This window comes from Sinocyclocheilus anshuiensis, unplaced genomic scaffold (genome assembly GCF_001515605.1).
Source record: "Sinocyclocheilus anshuiensis isolate Anshui unplaced genomic scaffold, SAMN03320099.WGS_v1.1 scaffold1231, whole genome shotgun sequence".
Lineage (NCBI taxonomy): Eukaryota > Metazoa > Chordata > Actinopteri > Cypriniformes > Cyprinidae > Sinocyclocheilus > Sinocyclocheilus anshuiensis.
The window spans coordinates 1,908,998-1,915,814 of record NW_015536698.1 but is presented as its reverse complement, the minus strand read 5'-3'; the positions used below and the strand labels follow the sequence as shown (position 1 = coordinate 1,915,814).

General features: G+C 41.1%; 1 pseudogene; it reads right to left on the bottom strand.

The window, feature by feature from the left end:
* Positions 1-3,618: 3,618 nt before the first annotated feature.
* On the bottom strand, positions 3,619-6,349 carry LOC107655234 (POU domain, class 4, transcription factor 2-like; annotated as a pseudogene).
* Between the last annotated feature and the right edge of the window lie 468 nt (positions 6,350-6,817).

The window sequence follows — 6,817 nt, the reverse complement described above, 5'->3', positions numbered from 1 at the left end:
TCATTTGGAACGGCGCAACAGCGTCTGAGAATACGAGAACGCAACGTGCTGTGCGTTAAAGCCTAAATGAATTTCATGGCGAGCAGGAAGAAAACCAGAACTGGGCGAAAAACATGCTCATCCTAGACTCTTTAATATTTAATCAGCATAGGCCTCTTTTGAAGACACACATGTCAACAGTATGCCACATTCTGTGGGGTGTACTTGCAGCGTAAGGATAGTAAACTGATTTTGCTTTAAATAAGAATGGTGTTCAATCATTGTGCATTTGTTCATTAGGCGCTTTAGAAAATTGCATTTGTTCACCTGACGCACTGTAAACGGAATCGTTTCAGAAAAATATGGAAAGGAAATTAGTGTTAATATTTGTAATGTTTTGTTAAAATAAACCTATATCCAACATCTGGCTATTGAGTTTTTTTGATGCATCGAATCAGATTGATATGGTTTTATCAGTGCAAATAAACCCTCAGGCTAATGTTGTGTCGAATAATTGTAAATAATTGACGTTTCGTTGTTGTTTTTGGCATAGAACAGTTAATTAAAATTATGATAACAGGCAGGCTAGGCTAAATATTGTGAGACGCGACAGACCTGTACTAAAGCTAAATCTGTTAATAACTTATTTGTTGCAGTAGAATTGGCAGTAGTTTTCTCACTGTAGTATTATTGTTATTTTTTATTGTTACGCTAATATTATTTATCAATATTTTCCAAGCATAAAGGTCTGCATTATGGTTTTATTATTCTAGATTTTGTATTTCGCTCATTATCATCACAATTATTGGTTTATCCATTTAATCATATATGCTTAAAACTCTTTATCGCCTTTGGCCAATGTTATTTTACACGTGTGTGTGTGTGTGTGTGTGTGTGTGTGTGAGAGAGAGAGAGGGAGAGAGAGACAGACAGAGAGAGAGAGAGAGGAGTTCAAGACATGGTGAACTTGTGTATTCGTACATGCATTAGTGATTTGTTTTGTTTAAGATGTTTTATGATTATTACACCTCTGTGAAACTATTCAGTTTCAAACATTTTAATTTAACATGTAATATTTTCCACAGTTAAATAGCATAAACAACGTTTTTTTTTGTTTGTTTTTTCAATTATACCAATAATGCCTGTGGAGGGGAACAAATCTAAATACAGTGGACATCAGTGACAATACAATACATGTTCAAGTACTAAATAAGGGGTTCCAACACGTCAGAGGCCTGTGGTTTGTCTTAACGTGCTTTGATGGCAGAAAATTGGGGTAAATGTACAGTTAAAATATTCTATTCGTAGGTCCCCAGGCGGAGCAAGACAGTCCCTGGCTTCATTAAAATTTCATCACTATCCCTATGAAAGGGGGGAAATGTTCAGGGGGAAAGAGAAAGAAAACAGAAGACCTAATTATAACAAAGGAAAACAGCGCTGCCCTTTCGTTTCTGAGCGTGACCACCTTGGTTTTTAAAGCATGAGAATCACATGTATGCTATGCCGCTAACAGGTCAGTGCCCTCTCTTGGATCAGTTTATTAAAGGAAGTTAGAATAAAATGACACATTCGCTTTTCTTGGAAATATTGAAAAGTAAGCGCACCAGTGTGTGTACAAAATGTTCCTATAGTTTAGTCTACCTCTCTGGTTCCCCCTGAATGCTTGCTTAAACAAAAAAATCGATCGATAATTTTCGCACCTATCTGAAAGTTAATTAGGGGTTAGCTCGCTCGGGATAGGCCATTTCGTCCACGAAATTCATTTCCATTCCCGACCAGCCTCTCCACGTCCAGCCCTCCATGCCCGGCTGTAATTAACAGCTCCAATTAATGATTACTTACTTAGTAATTATCTGATTTTCATAATTCCATGTGTAATTTAATAATTCGTTCATATTATCGTGTTAAGTGATAATCTCGTTTAGGAGAACTGATTTCCTCCTTTGAAACTAGGTAGAATTGATGAGAACTTTAGCGTCTATTCAGTCAGTGAATTAATTACATTAAAACATTTTTTAAAAATCTATAAAAATAAAAATAAATCACAGAAAAAAAAGTTAAGCCTAACTAAATACTTTCCGAGTGTTTTTCCCATCTAAAAGAATTATGTTGTCATGTTTCAAAGGCGTTCAAAAATTGATAAAATAATAATAATAATAATAATAATAAACACAATTTTGCGAAAATATTTATATTACATTCGTGTTTTTCAAACGAACAAAACGAAATGCAAATTGCATTCATCATCTGCTAAATCCCTTGAAAATAGGCAGGAAACATCAATGACAAAACATCTTCTATTCAGGCGGCTGTCCGTGGTGCTGAAAGCAATTGGTACGCCTAGAATGCCATGACATGCGCCGCTGCTGAGATGACACTCCCGTCTCTCTCTCTCTCTCTCTCTCTCTCTCTCTCTCTCTTTTTCTTTTTCATACGGCCTAACAGTGAACTGAGTCCGTCTTCAAAGGGCTGCCTATGTCGGCAGAAGAACGAGAACCATCGACTGTGGATTTAAATGGAGCCCGGCACGTTGGCAGGCGAGGTGTTTTTCTGGCGGCCTGACATCTGGCAGCGCTGTGCTCGAGGGACCTCCCCAGATCTCTATAGACTTCATGATTAGACTCTAATAGAATATTAGCATTTGCTCTCAGGTAGGCTTCTAAGGGTTGCGAATGCTAGCAGCAGCAAGTCGTTCGTGGAAATACCAAGCGTAGCTCTACAGCTCAAGAAGATGTCAAGACGTCTTTTTTAGGCAAACAGCAAGATACTAAACTAATCTGAGTACCCATTTGTATCTTGCAAGAGAAATAAGAAAATTGCACATTGGTGGTAAAGACACGTGTAATCCACACAATGAGCAATACAATGTGGAGGCAAACGTTTCAATTATGTTTAACATTGTCCATGAAATGTGTCCTTGAAAACGTCAGATGTTTGAAAACTCTGTTTAGGCCTTTGAATGTAAATGAACCCATTGAGAGCGTTCAGTAAAATGTTAAAATTTTGTTCTTTAATGAAACACAGTTCAATTCAACTATCAAATAGTAACTTAAATATACATCGATTTAATAAATTAATGAATTGATCCGACAATTAAACCTAAAGCAACAGCCATTACAGTTACCGCAGTTAAAACAGCAATACAGCAAATACCTGTATGGATATGTCCAAATGAGATATTTACATTTTACGTGAATGCGAAAACATTTACTCAACATGGTGAATTTAACAAGCAACGACTCCATAATGATACGCGTATATTTATACAAATAAATAAGCAGATAACATACATGAAAATAATTTCAAAGAAAATGTTCTCATATATCTCTCGATTGTGCCTTTTCGAAACGTTAGAAGAACGAAAGAAAACATCAAATAAAAGTGGCCTGTTTCAAGCAGTTTCCCCATTTGCAGAGGGCCACGTTTTCCTTGTTGTCTCAATATGATTTTCTCAAGCAAAAACGTGGAGGGAATCCCAATAAATATGTAATGAAGTAAACATTACCTCACATGATAAATAGTTCATAAGAAACGTTAGAGCGCAGGCGTATTGCAACAGATATTTGACTGAACAAATCCCATTACTTAAAACAACTGAACCTCTCCTCGTTCATTATTTGAATAACTAAGAGATCAGTTATAGCAAAGATGCCTTCACAAGAAAAATATGGATATTATTATCGCCCATTGCCTAACTGTAGGCTATGGTTATCATTACTAAAATCACAGAAGTGGAATTAAGAAGACGACAGACGAAATTATGCATGTAACAGCTAAATCAATAATTTACAAGGAGCTGTTTTGGGTGTTATCTAATAATATTGCAGAATCGTTCGTGGACTTCATTTGTGATGTCCTCTTTTTATCTAATGAACCCTGAATTAACACCAGATTGAAGCGTGACATGCTGAGAAAGAAATATTTTAAAAGAGAAAAACTGACAAGACACTGTCACTACTTTGACCTGAAGTATTTTCCCCCTCTCAGTTTATAATTGATCAGTTTATAATAATTACTGGTGTTACGTGTAGCTCGATACACAACACTTGGTAAATGACTAAACTATGCTATTCAGCTTCAGGCAGGCTGTCTGATTGAGGTTTAAAGAGTCTTGCTCCTCTGATACAGAAAGTGTGCTAGAATAAGTGAGGAAAAACGAATGGTCTTACTTGATCAGTCAAACGATCCTTTAAATGATTCCACATCCCCTTTGCGTAATACGTGACAGTGATTTGGTATTTTCAAATGTCTCTTTTGAATGTCATGAAATTCTGGTTCAATGCACAAGATATTGATGATTGAAAAAGGTGTGAGATAAGAAATATTTTACAAATCGTCTCTAAACAGTTTTAGGAGTCTCTCGACACGTCATGTTGGTTTTCTGGTCGAGCTAGATGCAGGCCGAATATTTCATGCGTTTCTGTTTCTGCCTCTGGTTGCAAAACCAAACCCGCACTACGTTCTTTTTGAGGTCCAGCTTCTCTGCGATTGCTGCAATTTTCTCTGAGGATGGACGCGGCTGAATAGCAAAATAAGCTTCGAGGGACCTTTTCTCGGGGGCCGCGATGGAGGTCCGCTTCCTCTTCTTCTCGGCTCCGTTGAAGAGATCGGGTTTGTTGAGTTTCTCCCGGTGCGACTGTTCAGCCTCCTCCAGCCAGGCTTGCAGGATGGGCTTCAGGGCGATCATGTTGTTGTGGGACAACGTGAGTGATTCAAACCGGCAGATGGTACTCTGACTTAAAGAGCCTACGCCAGGAATCTTCAGGTTGGCCAGCGCTGACCCTACATCCGCTTGTGTCACGCCGAGTTTGATCCGACGCTGTTTAAAGCGCTCAGCGAATGCCTCCAAGTCCCTGGGATCTGCATCCACGTCGCTCATGCAGCCCATGTGGGATGGCAGCCCATGGGCGTGAGCCATGTTGATGGCAGCTTGGTGCATGTGGTTCATGCCTGCCATGTGGACAGGGTGCGCAGGCGTGGAAACCACCGAGCCGTCTGGCCCGGCCATGGCTCCAGCAAGTGCAAGTCCTGGGGTGATGTGATCGAGCAGGTCGCCCTCCAGTGCCTGGTGCGGCTGGTGGTGGTGATGGTGGTGGTGGTGGTGATGGCCCGCGAGAGCTGACGGGTGCGAGATGGGCACGGACGACGAAGAGGAAGATGACGAGGTGCACGGATGCGTGTTCATGGTGTGGTAGCTTGTGTCCGGCCCACCGCCGCCAGAGCTTCCACGCGGGCCAACAAACTCTCATCCAATCCGCCGAATATATTGCTCTGCAATTGCAAATAGAATGCACACATAACTGTCAGCAGGGAATTAGCGCTCCACCCCGTGCTTTTAAAACATTTCCAGCATGAAAAAAAAAAAAAGAAATCCTAAAAAAGAACACACAAAACAAGACACATGCAACATCCCAGGTCATAAAAACTAATACGAAAGGCAAACCCGGCTGAATACATACGTTGGGAGGGAAAAATGGAGGTGTTGGATGATTTGAAAAAGTGGGCTGTCAAAATGTGCCTTTAAGCGGTGATTATGCAGAATACGTACCGGTGGGGTTGGGAGACATGCTCGGCGCATCGCCTCCGAGCTGCCTCCGCTGCTGATGATCGAGTTGCTGTGTCTGGACGTCGAGCAGCAGGACGAGGGCGCGTTGGAAGTCAACGTGGAAGAGGACGAAGAATGCAAACTGGAGTATTTGGGCTCGGCCAGACTGGTGTGGGGCATGGCGAACGCCTGCTTGCTGTTCAGAGACATCATCATCATATTTGCGACCGAACCTCAGCGAGTTCCTTTTAATAAGTTAAGACCCCGCCTTCTTCTTCTTCGACTGGAGTTCAAGCCCAGTCGCTGCGTGGAAGTCTCAAGTCTCTGGCGTTGCAACGAACGTGAAGAGGATGATGCACCACGTCTCTAGATAGCTCATCTAGTGCTGCTGCCTAATGGTCTGAGAGAACGATCTCCTGGTCGCTTCGTCGCGTGCCGTGGCTATGAGACGTGCCGCGAGCACCAGTAAGCCATGCAACCTGTCGGTAAACTCCTTCAAAGATCACGTCAACTCTTCCCAAAACGCTCCACAGAAATGTTCCTCCGCCTTTACAAAATATCTTACATTTGTCACAGCGGAGGCTGATGTCTTTGGTGAGTTTGTCTTTGCTCACGCTTTTAAAACGAGTGCAAAAAGTTTCTTCTCTCTTCTCGTCGTGCAAATCTCCAGAACGACGTTGCTAGAACCAAATATCGCTCGTTAACCTTTATCCCGATTCTTGCTGAATTTGATTATGAGATAAAGGTGGCAGTCGACTACATTCAATGCTGCGGGGACTCGATCTGTCTGTGCTCCAAGGCGAAGGGCAGGCTGCGTCTCTCTCTCTCTCTCTTGCTCACCCATTCTCTCACCCCCTCTCCTCTTACACACTCTCTCGGCTGTACCTGGAAAACCTTTCATGATTTATTATTCTTCATTAGCCACAGCGCCGCTGGGAACTCTGCGCATGGGCAGTTGCAATGACTGGAGCTGGTATCGTATGTTACTTCAATAAAGTTATTGAGGAAGCACCATGGTTAAAGAAATACAATGAAAGCAGAACTGTATTCTTAAGTTAAACATTTCAGTGTTATAATAATATCAAGAAGGTTTATTTAAACATACGTTGTATATTGAACAGACTTGCATGTGTAATTATTCTCTAACGTTTATGTATAATACCAAACTTTCATTATGATACAAATATATATATATTAGAAAGATTCTGTGCTATTTAATTCGTGAATGGAAGCTTGGTCGGAGAAACGTGGATGAATATGAAGAAATCACCATAGACAGCTTCATCATCTGCT